This window comes from Gorilla gorilla, chromosome 8 (genome assembly GCF_029281585.2).
Source record: "Gorilla gorilla gorilla isolate KB3781 chromosome 8, NHGRI_mGorGor1-v2.1_pri, whole genome shotgun sequence".
Taxonomy (NCBI): Eukaryota; Metazoa; Chordata; class Mammalia; order Primates; family Hominidae; genus Gorilla; species Gorilla gorilla.
The window spans coordinates 82,090,626-82,109,875 of record NC_073232.2 but is presented as its reverse complement, the minus strand read 5'-3'; positions in this window follow the sequence as shown (position 1 = coordinate 82,109,875).

Below are 19,250 nucleotides of genomic sequence, written 5' to 3'. Positions count from 1 at the left end.
CCACTCAGGAGGCTGAGGCGAGAGAAAGGCGTGAACCCGGGAGGCGGAGCTTGCAGTGAGCCGAGATCGGGCCACTGCACTCCAGCCTGGGCGACAGAGCAAGACTCTGTCTCAAAAAAAAAAAAAAAAAAAGATTGTAGTTCAAGTCCTTGGCCCTTATTAAAACAGAGCTATACTGGGAAAAAGGTAATATGGTGTGAAAGGAAGAACACCTGGATGGGCAGTAACGTCCCCTGAGTGGTTACTCTAGTTCTGCCACCAGCTGGTTTTGAGACACTGAGGAGGTCACTATACCACTGTGAGCTGTGATTTGCTCATCTGTAACACTGGCATACTCAGTTGGGTGGTCTGTGTACGTGTGTGTTAATACCTTAATTCCAACATATACTGATTTGCTGATATTCTAAGTAACTATTCTCGTTTATTTACTGTGGGTACTCGGAAACAGACACAGTCAATGCCTTCACAGAATTTAGCATCCAAGGAATCTAGGAAGAGATACAGGGGGAAAAAAGCCAAGCAATTAAAATAAAGTGCAATAAGTACTTAAATGCACAGGGAGAAACACCTAACCTGTTTTGGAACTATCAGAGACTTCCTTTTAAAGGTAGGGAACAGGAGAAAAGGAGAAGAGATGTCTAAGGTTGTCCAAAGGCCTGAAGATGAGAAAGAGCGTAACTTATATTCTAGAAGCTGAAACAGGTTTTGTTTGACTAGAACAGATTGTACAAATGAAAAAAAGAGGGAATGTATGTAGAGAAATAAGGAATGGTGCAATAGTATATATTCTCATCCCTCTTTGTATTCAAGGTGTTTAATGATCAACAATGATTTTTGGATCATCAAACACATGAGTGATAAATTAAGCTTTTATCCTACTTTTCTACTTCGTTGTAAATGAAAATTGTGACAGCAAGTTTTTCTAAAAGATCCCAAGGGGAGACAAAATCATTTGATATATTGAGGCTGTAAGGTACACCACCAAGAAAAAACAAGATCTGTGGGAGGAGAAAGGAACTTTCAAATAAAAGAATTACTACCCTTGCTCTATGTAGGTACAGTAGAGTAGGACTGACAAAAACCAGACTTGTAGCTGTAGTGAAAAAAAATCTTCGATTACTACTAGAAGTATTATAATGATTATTACTATAACTAATAGACATTTTTTTATTTTATTATAGTAAAGATTATAGGCCAGGCATGGTGGCTCACATCTGTAATCCTAGCACTTTGGGAGGCCAAGGTGGGAGGATCACGACGTCAGGAGTTCCAGAGCAGCCTGGCCAACATAGTGAAACCTGTCTCTACTAAAAATACAAAATTAGCCAGGCATGGTGCTGGGCACTTGTAATCCATCTACTTGGGAGGCTGAGGCAAGGAGAATCGCTTAAATCTGGGAGGTGAAGGTTGCAGTGAGCCAAGATCATGCCACTGCACTCCAGCCCAGGTGACAGTGCGAGACTCCATCTCAAAAAAAAATAAAAGATTATATATGTATGTGTGTAAGTGCCATGATGCACACTTACTATATAATGCACAGTGTTGTGAATGCTGTTCATGTGTTTAATAATTTAATCCACAAAACAATACTATAAATGAAATACTATTATTGTCTCTATTTTGCCCGTGAGAAAACTGAAGAATAGACAGGTCAAGTAATTTTGCCCCAAGCAACACAATAAATAATTGATGGGGCTAATATTTCATTCTAGAAATCTGACTGTGGCATGCACACTAATAAAAAAATTATTTCAGGCAGAGTTTGCCAGAGATTAAATCAGCTTCTGAACAAAGAGGGAGTTATTTGCACCTAACATTTTCAGGTGGAAGCGAGGTTGAACACTTGATGAAGGGCATGCAGGTACTGGATGAGTATTTGAGAAAGATAACCCCTAGGACTCTCTCTGATCCTGACATGTTTCCATTCTATATAAGCTACTCCAAGAGCAAATCAACTTTGCCAGATTAGATGTTCAACAATAATGTTGGACTGAACCATAGTCATGCTTGCACAGAACGGTCTTCATTTCTTGTTTTTACCCCTAGAGTCTAATAGAGACCCTGTTCATTGTGTAAGTGCTCAAAACATGCTTGTCATTATTCTTACCTCTGCAACCACCAGCAAATCCACTCTTACTAGACAATGTAGTAAATTGAAAGGAACATTAGAATTGGAGCCCAAAATCTTTGGTTGTAGCCTGAACACATCAGGTGCTAGGAATGTGACCAGGCCCAAGTAACACAAATTTCTTCATCTTCACTTTTTCTGTTTGTAAAATGTAGGTAACAATGATGTCTATCGAACCAAGGTAATATTCTAGGGCCTAGAATCTCACTCTTAGAAATCCTTACAACTGTAAAGAAAGTTCAGTTGAGTTTTAAACATTATCCCTTAACTCCAAATATTGCTAGCAATTGCAAGTATCCAATATTACCCTTTTGAAGACTTAAAAGTGTTTCATCATCCTTTGTTAGTTTCAGTTAAGCTATTTTTTGTTTGTTCCTTTAGAAGCTTAAAGGGAATAGAACAAACATGGGGAAAAAATAACTGTACCCATCTTTCCAAAATAAATACTAGGTTTTGATCTACAAAATAAAAACACGAAAAATTTTTCCCTTCACCATCTTTTTTTTTTTTTTTAGTGGAAGTTAAACATAATGTATTTTACAATTAAAAGTGCTTTCCACTGTTTTTGCTGAGGGGAACCAGAGCTGCTGGCGAATGACAATACCACGAAAGCTTTGAGCCTCAACAAGATAAATCCTGGTTCACCACTTGCTGTCAAGCCCAAGTAAGGAGATAAAGGTGACAATAAACAGGCACCAGGAAAATGTGTATTGCTTCCAGGGAAAGGTTGTACTTGTCAATATTTCCTCAGGGCTTTGTTCAGTTTGCTGTCTTTTTCTAAATCATCCTTGGAAACGTGGATTCAAAACAGATCTTCCAAAAATGGGTGTAGTGGAGTTGGAAACAAATTTTGTAATTCTGAGTTCTCTTCATCTGTTCTGTTGACTAAAAAAGGGAAGTAGAAAAGATATACCCGTTAGTCCTGCAGAAAATCTTTCTGAATCATTTCAGGCTGCCATAACAAAATACCATAGACTATCTGGCTTAAACAACAGTTTATTTGCTCACAGTTCTGGAGGCTAGAGGTAGCAGATCAGAGCACCAGCACCATTGAACCCCAGTGAGGGCTTTCATCCTGTCTTATAGATGGCCCCTTTCTCTCTCTGTCTTCACTTGGTGAGGAGAGAGTAAGAGAGTAAGCTCTCTGGTGTCTCTTTTTATAATGGCACTAATCCCATCATGGGTTCCCACCCTTATGACCTCAACTAAACCTAAGTACTACCCAAAGGCCCTATCTCCAAATACCATCACAATAGTAATTAGGGCTTCAGCATATGAATTTAGGAGGGACACAATTGAGTACACAGCAGCATCATTGCTGAATGAGAAGGCACAGCTATGGTTTCACTCTCTTGGTATGTAACAAAGAGATACATATAAGGCTTTCTAGCTTCTGTATTCTATTCTGTATTGTACATCAAGGCTTGGTGACTCACTGGGTTTTGAGAGTCCTATTAGAAAAAAAATTGAAGATGACTTTATTTAATAATAACAGTCAAATCTGAGAGGTGGAAGTTTGAGTGCCCTGGATTGAAAAGCCTATATCTGATTTCTGGAAAGGGGATTTATTTTTCTTTCCACGGAATGTTTTATTTGAGTTTGCTTCTCTAATATTCATGGACAGTCTAGAAATTAGCCAAAGTTAATTTCTTTAAAAAGTAGCACAATATTTTAGAATCAATATGGATTTCAGGGTTATAAAGAACTTGCTTTGAATTGCACTTTTGTTGCTTCCTAGATTTATGCCTTTTAAACAAAGTTTTTAACCTCTCAACACATCGTATCATCTATGCATTAATGATACAACCTAAGAGTGTCAATGTGTGGATTTAATGACATTAGAAAAACAAAAGACTAAGTAGAGTCCCTGGAATGTAGTAGATGATTAACAATTTAATTTCTCTTCTCCACTATCTTCCTGCAAAGATGCCCTTCTAGAATGAGGCTTTTCTAGTTAATGATGAAGTTTCACTCTTGTCACCCAGGCTGGAGAGCAATGGTGTGATCTTGGCTCACTGCAACCTCTGCCTCCTGGGTTCAAGTGATTCTCCTGCCTCAGCCTCCCAAGTAGCTGGGATTACAGGCGCTTGCCACCATGCCTGACTAATTTTTGTATTTTTAGTAGAGATGGGGTTTCACCATGTTGACCAGGCTGGTCCCAAACTCCAGACCTCAAGTGATCCACCCGCCTCGGCCTCCCAAAGTGCTAGGATTATAGGCGTGAGCCACCATACCCAGCCCCAAGATTTTTTATAGGAATAGTTTGTGAGAATTGTTATTTTAATTGATCTCCAGGTTGATGTTCTTTCCACAAATATTGTTGAGACAATTAGGTATATTTTTAGCCAGAAGTAACAGATATTCAAACTAACAAAGGCTAAAACAAATAGGGTTTTACATTTCTAATGAAACAAGAAATCTGGATATAAACAGTCTGGGGCTAGTGGAGGGACTCCTTATAAACCCCCAAACTCTGTTTACCTTTCTACTCCACTATTCACGATATATTGGCTAATTGTCTTATATTCACAAATTAGCTTTCCTAGCAGTAGGCATCACTTCCATGTTTAAGGCAAGAAAAAGCTGGAAAGAGACACTGTCATTTGTGTCTGCTCCTGTTATCAGATACACAGGAGACTTCCAGAAACTCCATAATAAGTAATTGCTTATGTATCACTAACTAAACTGTCATCTGGCCCTTTCTAGCTGCAGGAGATGTTGATAAAGCAGTAGTGAGATTTTTCAGCCTCCAAAGTGTGAGCTGGCGAGGGATAAGTGACTCAGAATGCCTGTAACCATAGCCAATGGATAGTGTTATATATATTTGGAAAACACTACTTATTCAATTCAGTTCAATGAACACTAACTGTGGATCTACTAAGTGTCAGACATTGTACTAGCTGTTGAGGCAACTGAGAAAAAACCAAAACAAAATATAGTCCCTCTTCTCCAAGAACTTAGTCACATGAGAAAGAGAGAGAACTAACAACATAGTTAAACTCTACTGAAAGAAATATTCGCAGGGCAATGATTCTGAACTCTAGATGAACCACTTTCAAAGGTCATTTTGGTGTAACCAAGGTCATTCTGCACTGTTCATTGGCATCACGCTGCTAGTTCCTTCCAAGAGTGAGCAGGATGATGACAATCCACCTTTATCATGATGATCATGGAACATTGTCTGTATAAGCAAGGATTCAGTTCTGTTTCCAAGTTGGGATTTGTTTGTTTAATTGTATTTCATGTCTTGGGAAATGTTTAAATCAGGTAGAAGAATTGTAGTAAGTCAAATATCTAGAACAAAAAAATGTCTCATATGGCTTTTAATAAACACACTGAGCTCCTTTATGTCTCAGATAGTTAACAGAAAAAAGTTACTTTAACAGGTCATAGTTGGACACATTGCCATAGTTTGGATCCTATATGTTCTCTTTGCCATAAGGCAAACTTTGTAAAAGGCTAGATAGTTTGGCTTTCCAAGACATATGGTCTCTGTGACAGTTACTCAACTCTGTCATTGCAATGCAAGCACACCACAGACAATATGAAGACAAATGATTATGGCCATGTTCTAATAAAACTTTATTTACAAAAATAGGTGGCAATCAAAATTTGGCTCATGAATCATAGTTTACTGATCTCTGCCATAATGGTATGAAAAATCTTGACACTCTTGATTACATAATAGTAGATGTAGTCATGAACTATAGTAATGTATTTAAGGATGTTTAAGCCAGCTGAATACCATTTGCCATCACTTTGTAAGTTAAATTTGTTCTTTATCCCCAGCTCTCTAAGGAGGATGTATGTGATAATGCACATGCCCAAAGCATTAATAAGATACTTTCTTTAACTTTTTGGGGTTCCAGTTGCCTCTTGTGTGTTGTATCATATGTAACACATAGAAGATGATACATTCTCGTTTTCAGTACTGTCACAGAAATAGCAACTTTGAAAACTCTAGAAACTTAGTGTGGCTCAAAGACAAGAGAAGAATATATGCAGGGCCCTAAATAGCAGGAGTCATCAAACCTGAGGGTGAAGGTCAAAATGAGAGGAAAAGGGTTAATGATGAAACAAGGTCAAGCGAAAGGGACGTTTATGCAATGCAGGTGGCCAAAGTTATACCTGTCCTAGCAGGTCCCACCTGAAAGGCTGCAGAGCTACTGCCTAAGAAGGAATGGTGGCAGGTGCTTTTCTGAGGCTAAAAGTGGGAGCTTGGGAGCCAGCCTGTGCTGTGTGACCATAAAACAGATGGGTTTTGTGTGTGACCTAAAAAGTGACTTCCGAAGCTAATGTTCTGTGAAGTCTGCAGCTATGATGGCTATCTTGAGCCATCATCTCAGGAGGAAGCCTGGTTCCTCACAGCCAGCCACACTCTGAACAGACATGGTCACCTCCCTGCTTCTGTGAGCTGCCTTTTGGTCCATGAACTCCATCTGTGGCTATTGTCAATGTGCTCCAAGAAGAAAAGAAATCAACCCTAGGGCCTGACTCTGAATTGCCAGCCTGAAGGACTTGCCTTCTTTTATGGGCCATGGAGAATTGCCCTGTTGTCTGAGCTTTTACCCTCTTATTTATCTTAGAGTTAAAGACATAGCCATATTTCTTGTCTCAGGTCACTTGGGACTTCGAGTCTGTTCAGAAAAAGGCTGAAATTGAATACATCACAGAATAATCTACTTGGAAAGTGCCAAGTAATTTTCATAATAACACTATGAAGCATATGGCAGATCCTAAGATACCCAAGATAAGATGATAGAACGGAAGCACAAGAGGGTACATGACTTTTATAAGGAACCACAGTGGTAAACCTGGGACTCAAATTTAGGGCTTTTGATGCCAGCAAATGTAGTGGTTTTTATCACACTATTCCATCAGGATGGTTTTCTCAATTCCATGCAATAAAATGTTAAGCTATATTTTAAATAACTGAATAAATAATGTAAAAATGATAAATAGCAACAAACCATATACAATATATTTAAATAATTTTATTTAAGATTTTTGATAATCTATTTTTAAGCAGGACTTCCTTTTCCTGTCTTAGATACAGTGTTAGATATATTTGATAAATTATGGCATTTGCTCTTCAACATCACAATAGGTATCATTATTGTCATCACTGGAAAAAGAAATAAACTGACATTTAAAGAGACTAAGTTACCATAGCTGGTAAGAGGGCAAACCATTTTGCCTCATTCAATGGATCTACATCGTTGCTCTTTTCCAATATCTGTCTTAGGTAATATTTCTATACATTTTGCAAGATCTTTCAAATTTCAGTGTGAAATTTATTTTCAAATCCTTGGTGGACTGTGTTCAATGAATATAATTGCAATCAAACCGAGGAGAAGGGAATCGATTGCAAATATTGGAGCCACAGTTGGGTTCACACTTTAAGGCTGCCCAAGCAGTGAAGAGAAACTTCACTGACAATTAGCAATGATGGACAGCTCCATATTGTGCTGTGAGGAGTCTACAAACATAGAATAATTCAGTCATGAATGTAGCCAGAGTAAGGCCTAGAGAGACAAAGGGCTGTCTATCGTTCCAGCCTGATATCATTGAGAAGCAAGCCTCCTTCTAAACTTATTTACTTTTATTACATCCTGAGGTCAGGCACCTTGCAGGACAACTGCATCTGATCCATTGCTAACATTAATCTGGGGGAAACAGATAAACAGCTGTTCTGTAGTGGTAATAGGGAAGATAAAGGGTACTGTGTAAACATGCCATCTGCCTGTAACTAAGCCTGTCTCCCGTCACCTAACGTTTGTGTTCTTGTTCTTTCAAAAATGGTTTTCCTAAGAGAAGTCAAATTCCAGATAAGTCTATACAAATTTTATAAAAGTCTTATAGAAATAAAACCTAGGCAAGATAATGAGTGTTGGTATTATATTCTGTGGGAATTATATATATCGATAATGAGTTGAAAGGTGTTGAAGCTTATTAAGAGGGGGAATGGACTCTAAGACTCAAGCATGCTTAGATTTGACCCTAAGTCCAGCTATTTACTTCTTCCATGACTGTGGGAAAATTATTCTTTCTTTGTAACTTTTAAGAAATTTTGTTAAATGGAAGCAATATTTTCAACCCTAAAAGATTTCTGTAAGGCCTCACTAAGCAAATGAATGTAAAGTACCAGCTAGTATAGTACCAAGAGCACAAATATGTTCCGGTAAATGTGAGACATCATTATACCCAATAACAAATGGCCTTTCTTGTATGAGGCCAATGGGAAGGCAAGCATTATGGTAACGCTTTTGGAAAATGGTTTCGCAACATATTTCAGGAACCTAAAAGGCATCTTCTATATCCCAGTAATTCAGTTTCTAGGAATCTTACTTTACAGAAATCTCACCGTACTACTTTCCCACATAAAATACCTTAATAGTTCTATACTACCCTTGGGGTTAAAGTCAGTATCTCAAATAAAGTCTTAAACTTGTTCTTTATAATCTTTGTGCTTGCTAGTCTTCAACCTCAACATTCTCATTGCTCATTTTGAGTATCTCAAGATAATAAATATATTTGAGATCCCCAAAGGAATCATACACACCATTCTAACTATATAAACTAGTTTTTCCTTTTCTTTTTTACTCCCATTTTTTATTTTTATCCTTTAAAATCACTTACTCCAGGAAGCCTTATCATAAACTTTACATCTGGGTTATCTGCTCTCCTTTGTACTCCTAAAGACTCCTCTATGCTTCTAATCTGACATTTTCATCCCAGAGACTGTTCATTCATTAATGTCCAACACAGAATGTAAGCTCCACGTCAACAGGAAGACGGCCCTTTGGCTTTTCATTGTATCTCCAACACCTAAAATATCCATGAGTATAATAGATGGCCCATGCTTGTTTGTTGAAGGAATATATGAAATAAATCCAGAAAAACAAGAAAGGAGCTGTGGCCACTAAGACACTCACCACTGTGTTAATTAAAGGAGTAAAAAATTAGAACCAAATATCACCAAATTTTCCAAATAGAGAATGGGTTAAACAGTGATTTTCCATGTGATGAAATCTAAAGCCAGTGCATTTTATATGCAAAGATTTTATAATAGCAAATGAAAATGATATAATCTATTATCAAGTTTAAAGAAAAAGCAAACTTATACATTTAATTAACTCAATTATGGGGAAAAAACCCTGTTATTATAGAAGAAATACACTGGAGGAAATATTCCAAAATATTAGTGGATCTTCTCTCTGGGTAGTGAGATTATGAATGATTTTTATTTTTAAAATATTATAAATATTATCCTACATTGTCCAAATGTTCTAAATGAGTTTGTATTTTTCTTTGTTACTATTTAACAAAATTGTATTTAAAACAATACACAATATTCAACACTGGCAATGGAAAAGTTCGCCAGGGCAGGCTGGTGAGAGACTGAAATTGTGAGCTGGCAGCAGAAGCTGGTCAGCAGCAGCATGGATTAGTGTTTTTATTTATAAAGCTGCAATTTTTCCAAGCAAGACAGGCACATCCATCTGCTGATTTATACCCCTTGTCAAGGGAAGCCAAAGAACGGTAATTCTCTGATGGTAAGCCTTCCTTTGGGATGATGTTCAGTCACTTCACTCCCCAAATGCTTGATCAATTATATACTACCTGTTGATACTCTAGGAAACATTTAAAATAACTGTCTTTCATGCAGGAGAACCCCGCAAATCCAGTGATAGATACACTTTCTTTCCAGGTTCAAAAACACTCTTAACTGCACATGAGCCTTGACTTTTTGGCTTTGAGTCAAAACACTTCCCGGGGGAACCATAGAGCTGAAAGCGATACACTGAGTCCCTGCATGCTGTCTCGACCCATGTGATTACGGCAGGACACAAAACCTCGCTTGGCCTAAAGTTGTCCATTTGTAAAATGGAAATAAGGGATTACATTGTACAACAATTTATTATTTGACCCATATGTGATATTAATTGTGAAAACATTTTGTAAATTTTAATTATTACTCAAATAGTCTACTTGCTGAGGAAGAGATTATCTTCTCATGTTTTTTTCAATCTGGCTCTAATCCTAACTAATCCATACAGTCCCTGAAAGCAAAACATCAGTCTTTTATATCTTAAGTGCCTAACACAGTGTCTGATGCATAAATAGTGTTCATAAAGTTCTCATTAAATTGATTCTGGATTGCCGTCAACCATTCAATGGCATAAACACCAAGTAATTATTTAATTCTTATTATAAACCAGTCACTGTACAAATTCCAAGGTAAATAAAAGTAGATTCTGCCCTCACAGCCTATAGACCATCAAATCAATTGATATTGAACAAATGTATACAAATGCGATATGGGTTACATGAAGACTTGCATGGGCATTTACCTTAGATTTGATTGCAGGCAGCCAGGCAATGGTTTCCTATGGAGACGGTTTTGAAATGTAATCTTTAATGATGAAAAGGAGTTAAAGCAGAGGAGCTTACATTCGGATAGGTTACTAGGTGTGGAAATAGCTTCTGGGGCAATGGTACATTTGAAAGCCCTGTTATGAAGTTCCATCACTAGCATTTTAGAAGTAGTCAACTAGACTGTGAGCTTCTCAACAACAGAGACCGTATTCTTTTTGTCTTTGTGTTTCTAATATGTTGGACAGTGACAGCACACTATAGTAGAACTTTTATAACTGCTTATTGAATGTGTTAGCAGTTTCATCTGGACACTCAAATACCCTTTCTGTCTTAAAAGGAAATCATAGTATCTGGATCTAGGTATCTTACCACATTCAACCTTGAATGTTCTTTTTGCTAAAAATCTGACTGAAACAACTAACATTAGGTTAAAGTAGCCCAGGGGCATGCAATTCACCCCTTCTTCTATATATTTTCCTGGGAAGAAATTAAGATATATAATCTACCTGGAGCATATTGCCATAGTCAACCAACAAAATCTTCTGTCTGGAGATTTGAGTGCAAGGTCCTTGGCCTTTTTTAAATGATCACTTTTCTTCCAGTAGTTGTTTTAGGCATTGTTTTTCCTATTCACCTCTCCACTCCTGCCATGACATTTTCATACTACAGCTATCTTGTATATTCGTTTATGTATTTGGGGCCTATTGGAAGGCACAAACCATTGCAATATCTAAGATTTATTTATAGGCTTAAAAAAAAAAACCCAACAACTATTTTTTCCCAATGGGAGACATACTACTTCCACTGAAAATGGATGCTAACACCAAAACCACACTATTTCTGTTACACTCCATTTTTAAATTTGGATTTGGGCTTTCCCTTGTTAAGACAGTATGATGGTATTTACTATAATGGCTGGTGGATTCAGACCTGAAACCAACCCCAGTTCTATAATTTTTACCCTGGGCAATACATTTAACCTCTCTCCATTTCCTCAGGCTTCTCGTTTGACAAATGGAGGTAATGATACTTAACAGAAAGAACTGTAGTGAGCATTAGATAAGGTAATGCTTATAAATTGCTCCCTATAGCAAGTTCTCAGAAAAATTTTAGTGGTTTGTTGTTATCAGGAAAACATTCTAAGTGGGAGAAATAAATGAACAAAGAGAGAGTTGAGAGTGGGTTTTGGTGTGACCCATTACTGAGAGGTGACTGACTCATGTTGGAAAACAGTGAGAAGGAAAAGGTCAAGGAACCTCAAAACATACAGGCCTTAAAATTTAAAGTCAGAACCTGTTGGAGGAACAAGCCTACTATTCTACTATATTAGCTGTAAAATTTACTAGCTGTGTGACCTGGGAAATTCACTTAAACAGGGGAAATAGTACTGAGCAAGTAGGATATTTGCGAGGACTTAACGAATTAATTTCATTAAGTTACAAAGCATATATGTATGTGGTTGCTGGTAGTTTGCTTTGGCAAGTAAAGCCATTGAGTTGTAAATTGGTTTAAGCCTTGGTAAAAGATAATCCTGGGGAGGCATATAGGATGGTTCACAATTTTCAATTCCTAGATCTCTAGGGTTATAATTGGAAGAAAAAGGTAATAATTGAATACCTCTAAGCTATTGTCACTATTTCAAAAAGTCTAGCAGAAATTAGGCACGTCTCTAAAATAAGCAAATTCTGGAAATGTTTTACATTAGAAAATATAGTATAGAAAATATCTATACTAGGAATACAGATCAGCAGTTCTTTCTGGCTGTGATCAATAAAGACTAGGAAATGAAGCATTTTAGAGCAAGGCTAGATTTTGGAGGCAGAAAATAGAAGTAAGTTAGTATCTCAGAGTGTATCCATGAAAAGGTGACCTAACCTTTTTGCATCTATAAAATGGGGACAAGAATATCTACTATGAAAGATTCTTGTCAGGAAACAATGAGATAATCTATATAAAATGCCCAGCAAAATGACATGAAAAATTGTCTCTAAATTTCATTCCCTCCCATTCATTGATAAATGCAAGTTTAATATAATATTTCAAAATACAAGGTCATATGAGAGAGAGAGAAAGAGAGAGAGAGAGCCAACATAAAGAATGCTCTGTGCTGAAAAGCAAAAACAGATTGTTGGTGTGCATTGCAGCCAGGAAGAAACTGTAAATAATAATGCAGGAGATAGGAGACTAGTGACTTGTGCTATATAAGGAGAAGTCTGGATGGAGAGGTAACCCCTGTATGAGGAGGATTTAGGTGGAAGTAAAATCAGAGTTTTCAGCACCATCTGACCTTGATAGGCCTGGAGTTGAGCTGGATTTTGAACCCAGATGGTATCTGGCTCCAAAATATCTACTAAGCAACCACACAGGTTCCCCCATGTTCTATAAAAACCAGAAAGAAATTCCCTGTAAGTTTATATCTTAACACAATTCTTCCAAGAAAGCCTCACTAACAACATTGTAAGTGGTGTTTGTTCTGTTAATCTTTGTTGAATGAATGACTGGATAAGGGAATTAATTGGGGCATGGATAAATGGAAGAATGGATGAGTAGCTGGGTGGCTGGCTGGCTAGCTGGACGAATACACGCCAGTAAGTGGCTAAACTACTTCATGCAGAAGGTGCAGCTATGCCAAAAATAGATTACAAAGGAAGTAAAATGCATAATCTCTGTTATTGAGCAAGATCAATAAAATTGGTCACCTGAAACAACTCTAGAAAGACCAAGTCATTGTGAGAATCTGGTGTAGATGGTAGAAACACTGATTCACACACGATTCATCCTGGAAGTGTCCTCAAGAGTCTAGCCTTCTTAATTTATAGAAGAAGATAACCAGGAGGCAGTGACATGCAGAGAGCTGCACAGTTAATGTGTGACAGAACTAATCAAACCTAGTTCTCAAGACAATTACCTGTGCAGTGCACTTTTGGTTATACCTTTTCTATAAAATAGTTCCAAACATCAAGGCAATTATTATTATTTTTTATTGCAGTCTCTTAGAGAAATAAAGTACTATTAGCCAAGGAGATTCAGGCTTTCTAAAGAGATGGCTCCTTTTGGATAAGCATGCTATACTCCCAGATAGGATTCAGACTCAGAAACTGAATGCAGGTTAAAGAAATGTTATTGTTTTTCTTATTTATAAAGTTATACTTGAATCAACCCAGACTAGAAAATATACTTGCCACATATAAATCTTTTCCTGTTAAATGGAAGAACTAGTCTAGGATTTATACACATTCTTTAGGGATCACAGCTAGTCACAGTTTTTGAAAGTATGTGATTGATTATCAAACATATATGAAAATCCTGAAACATTCAAAACTTATGGACATGGCACAGGAAAGAATATATAAACAGAGGGACAGGTTTACAAATCATGCAATAAATCTGAAATAAAGGGATTTGATTTTCCCAACCTTATTTTACACTTGAGATATAAGTGATTTATGTTATAAATCAGAACTCTAAAGTTCTGCCATCATAATAAAGTTTATAAATAACAACTCTTAAATTTTACTTACAGGTTTGTTTTATGAATTCTACCTTTTATAATTTTGATTCTTTCTCAGAATAAATTTTGTCATGAAGTTCCAACTTATAAATGATGGTGATTGCAAGGACTATATTTATTATGTTATCATTATTAGGGAATTACTGATAACCAAAAGTTTCTTTTTAGTAGGTTAAATTCTCACATACTATATGTGAGTGAGAAAATATATACCTTACCGACTAAAAAGGGGATATGAAATGTGATATGGTATTTAATAACCACTGAGCTACCTCAGCTTTCATAATGAGAAATCTCTCTGGAGACATTGATAGTTTAAACGGGCACAGGAAGAGACAAGTGAAGTTTACTTCTGCTACCTCCCCCATGGGAGGGAGTAGCCCTAGACAGTGATACTTTCCACCCACCATGCCTGAGAACAGAGCTTTGACTGACCAGATGGTAATATTTCATAGCAGTCTCTAACATTAGCCTTACAGATGTTTAACAGCACAGCAATATCGTTCCACTATCCACAAGTAAGATGTATTTTGTTTATCTTTCTTTTTCCTTTTAAACATCAAAGAACTATGACTAAATAGAGTTCTTCAGTGAATGGTCATTATCATGGCTATCTTTTCCCAAGCATCTATTATGAGACAAACACTGTGCTTGATATTTTCATACATTATATTTTTTAATCCTCTTCACAATACCATGAATTAAGTTGCTGCAGCCCAGGAAGCTGGAGATCTGAAAATGTGCCCATCTTGCCTGTGTGTACCGAGCCAATTTCTTAGAAAAGGAAGAGGTTTCTTGGAATAGCACAGGATGCTTCTTGGCATTCTCACATCTCAAGGGCTTTCAGGAGGGGTTTTAAACACAAATACTTACAGGGACCATGTGCGTTGCATAATTGAGTGATTTCTATCAGGTACATGCTCTACCTAAAGGGCTCAGACAGTGCTCTACACCATCTGGTTGGTATCTGTGGAAATAGGAGCTCAGAAGTTCCAGAACAGATGTTTCAAAAAAGGTTACAAACCCAGTCTTTTCCATGGAAACATAATTTTTTAAATGATAACTCATGGTTTTGGATTTCAATTTTTTTGTAAACACTGTGCTGACCACAAAATACTTAAAATCAGGTTTTGCACAAAATCTGCTGCTTTGAGACATCTGATACAGATATTACAAACTTTAGGATAATCTCTTTATGTGTAGATACTCATTTATTTACTTAATGTTGGAGGGTGTGGGTGTGATGATTCTTTCTGAGTATGTGGGGGATTTATCTGTGTTCCTAGTATGTGGAGCTAACTCAATCACCATACCTCAGGAATTAATTTATAATATATCTCAGCATTGTTTACACTATTCCCAATGGAATCAATAAATTGATTTCTTCTGTTTTCTCACCCTTATCAATCTTATCAATGCTGTCATCCATCATTGTGAGTTTTCTCTGTGGATGCTGTTGCTACCATGTAGTTTTTCTGGGTCAATTTTGGTAAGTCTAAATTTTACCTGTGCATTTTTAGCAAATGTCAAATTTCCTTTGTGTGAATTATTTCTCCTAGTAATATTATTTATGTTAATTAATTTATTAATCGAATCAGTCCTGCTCATTTGTATTTATGAATGAGCAAACCCCAAAAATCATGGTGATTGTCTCTCCTAGGATAATCCAGGGTTGTTTCATATTCTAGGAATTTATAAAATATCTCTGGTAACTTTGCATATTTTGGCCTGGCCATTCATACAAAAGGTAGGCAGGATTTATTAGAGCAAGGAGAGTTCAAAGTTAGTGAAACTGACTTATCTATATAGGTTTAAACATTCAGATATATTTCATTCTGCTCCCTGGGAAATGTAATAAAACTTTCACTTTCAAAAGACGTGCTGAATGAGGAATGTAAAGTAATGCTCATTTAACAAGCATGACAAATAAAAGTCATGAAGAATCTGACAGAAATTGGTAATTGATTCTGTCCTATAATCTATTATTGCCTCTTCTTAGAATAAGATTATAGTTTTTTAAATAAAGTCCATCTTGTTCATCAGTGTTACTGAAACATTGTCTGTAATAACTGCATCAGCCTTTAAGAGATAATGCCCATTTGATTTAGCACTAATTCACTTTCACCTCCTCTTAACCCTGTATATTTAACCTTTTTTCTTTTAGTCTTGAGAAGCTTGGTGTCTTAATATGATCATATTTACTAGAAGAAAAAGTTACCTTTCCACATCCTCTCCAGCACCTGTTGTCTCCTGACTTTCTAATGATCGCCATTCTAACTGGTGTGAGATGGTATTTCATTGTGGTTTTGATTTGCATTTCTCTGATGGCCAGTGATGATGAGTATTTTTTCATGTGTCTGTTAGCTGCGTAAATGTCTTCTTTTGAGAAGTGTTTGTTCATATCTTTCACCCACTTTTTGATGGGGTTGTTTGTTTTTTTCTTGTAAATTTGTTTGAGTTCCTTGTAGATTCTGGATATTAGCCCTTTGTCAGATGAATAGATTGCAAAAATTTTCTCTCATTCTGTAGGCTGCCTGTTCACTCTGATGGTAGTTTCTTTTGCTGTGCAGAAGCTCTTTGGTTTAATTAGATCCCATTTGTCAATTTTGGCTTTTGTTGTCATTGCTTTTGGTGTTTTAGACATGAAGTCTTTGTCCATGCCTATGTCCTGAATGGTATTGCCTAGGTTTTCTTCCAGAGTTTTTATGGTTTTAGGTCTAACATTTAATCCTTTAATCCATCTTGAATTAATTTTTTGTATAAGGTGTAAGGAAGGGATCCAGTTTCAGCTTTTTACTTATGGCTAGGCAGTTTTCCCAGCACCATTTATTAAATAGGCAATCCTTTCCCCATTTCTTGTTTTTCTCAGGTTTGTCAAAGATCAGATAGTTGTAGATATGCGGCACTATTTCTGAGGGCTCTGTTCTGTTCCATTGGTCTATATCTCTGTTTTGGTACCAGTACCGTGCTGTTTTGGTTACTGTAGCCTTGTAGTATAGTTTGAAGTCAGGTAGCGTGATGCCTCCAGCTTTGTTCTTTTGGCTTAGGATTGACTTGGCAATGTGGGCTCTTTTTTGGTTCCATATGAACTTTAAAGAAGTTTTTTCCAATTCTGTAAAGAAAGTCATAGGAACACTTTTACACTGTTGGTGGGACTGTAAACTAGTTCAACTATTGTGGAAGTCAGTGTGGTGATTCCTCAGGGATCTAGAACTAGAAATACCATTAGACCCAGCCATCCCATTACTGGGTATTTACCCAAAGGATTATAAATCATGCTGCTATAAAGACACATGCACACGTATGTTTATTGCGGCATTGTTCATAATAGCAAAGACTTGGAACTAACCCAAATGTCCAACAATGATAGACTGGATTAAGAAAATGTGGCACATATACACCATGGAATACTATGCAGCCATAAGAAAGGATGAGTTCATGTCTTTGTAGGGACATGGATGAAGCTGGAAACCATCATTCTCAGCAAACTATCGCAAGGACAAAAAACCAAACACCGCATGTTCTCACCCATAGGTGGAAATTGAACAATGAGAACACATGGACACTGGAAGGGGAACATCACACACCTGGGCCTGTTGTGGGGTGGGGGAAGGGGGAAGGGATAGCTTTAGGAGATATACCTAATGTTAAATGACAAGTTAATGGGTGCAGCACACCAACATGGCACATGTATACATATGTAACAAACCTGCACGTCGTGCACATGTACCCTAAAACTTAAAGTATAATAAAAAAATTACGTTTCTTGGAATTTATTTAATGTTTATGTTTTAAAGAGAAAATATAACTTTTTTTTTTTTTTTTTTTTTTTTTAGTTTGAGTCCTGTGACAGCCTTGGGAAATAGTCAAAACCTAATACCACAGGCTTCATCCTTGTTCTGTGGAAAAAAACAAAATTATTTGATGCTGTATCTGAAATTCAAGCCAATTTAAATTGAGCATGTACAGGGTCTCTCTCCTTGTTTTCCCTTTAATCATACTGATACTGTGCCCTGGCCTTCATGTGGCTGATACATTATTTCACAGTACTCAGTTTGATGCTTTGCAAGGGTTTGCCAGTTCGTTCAAAAGAGCCTGTTCAACATCCTCACTTTCATGGAAAAATAGCCAAAGAGAGAACGACTTTCTACTGTGTCTTCTGTATTCCATTTATAGTATCCAATCATCATCATCATAATCATACTAATATTACCCATAATAGTTATTGCTTAGAAAGTGCAGCATAGTAAAAGTGTCAGCAATTTATTTATATTTTCTAGAGTCCTAAAAACTACACTGCATGGAAGGTAGAATTTCTGACTTTACCTCATGATGAAAATCTGAAAGCTCAGAGGGTCTACGTATTTGATTAGACCCTCCAAGATCATTGCTTCCTTCTGAGCTCCGTGTCTATATATAAGTAAAGATATTTTTTCTTGGTTCTCAGGAAACATAGTGGTGCAGAGGATTTCTTTTGATATCTGGTCTTAAGCTCATAAATAGGTTCGAGATTTTTGCCATTGTTAGTGATTGAGCTGAAGAGACTTTCCACTTTTTGGGAGAAGGAGTTAACATTTGCCAAGTTTCTCCACTTGTCAGACCCTTTAAGGGGCATGGTGAACACCTGGATATTTAATATATGTTATTCTAAAAGCTAACTTTCATTTGAGAAGTATCTGTATGGGTCCTTTGCCCATATTTTAATTAGGTTATATGCTTTCTTGCTATTGAGTTGTTTGAGTTCTTTACATGCTTTGGCTATTAACCCCTTATCAGATGTATGATTTACAAATATTTTCTCCCATTCTCTGAGTTGTCTCTTCACTTTTTTTTTCTGTGCAAAAGCCTTTTAATTTGATGCTATTTCATTTGTCTATTTACGCTTTTGTTGCCTATACTTTTGGGGTCCCAATGCTGACTATATATCCAAAGAAACTTAAATCAACATGTCAAAGGGATATCTGCAAGCCTTTGTTCATTGCAGCATTACTCACAATAGCCAAGATATAACATATAAAATTTGCCTGTCTATCAACAGATGAATTGACAAAGAAAATGTGGCCTATAGGCCAGGCACAGTGGCTCACGCCTATAATCCCAGCAATTTGAGAGGCTGAGGCAGGCAGATCATGAGGTCAGGAGTTCGAGACCAGCCTGACCAATATAATGAAACACTGTCTCTACTAAAAAAATAAAAATATTAGGTGGGTGTGGTGGCGCACACCTGTAGTC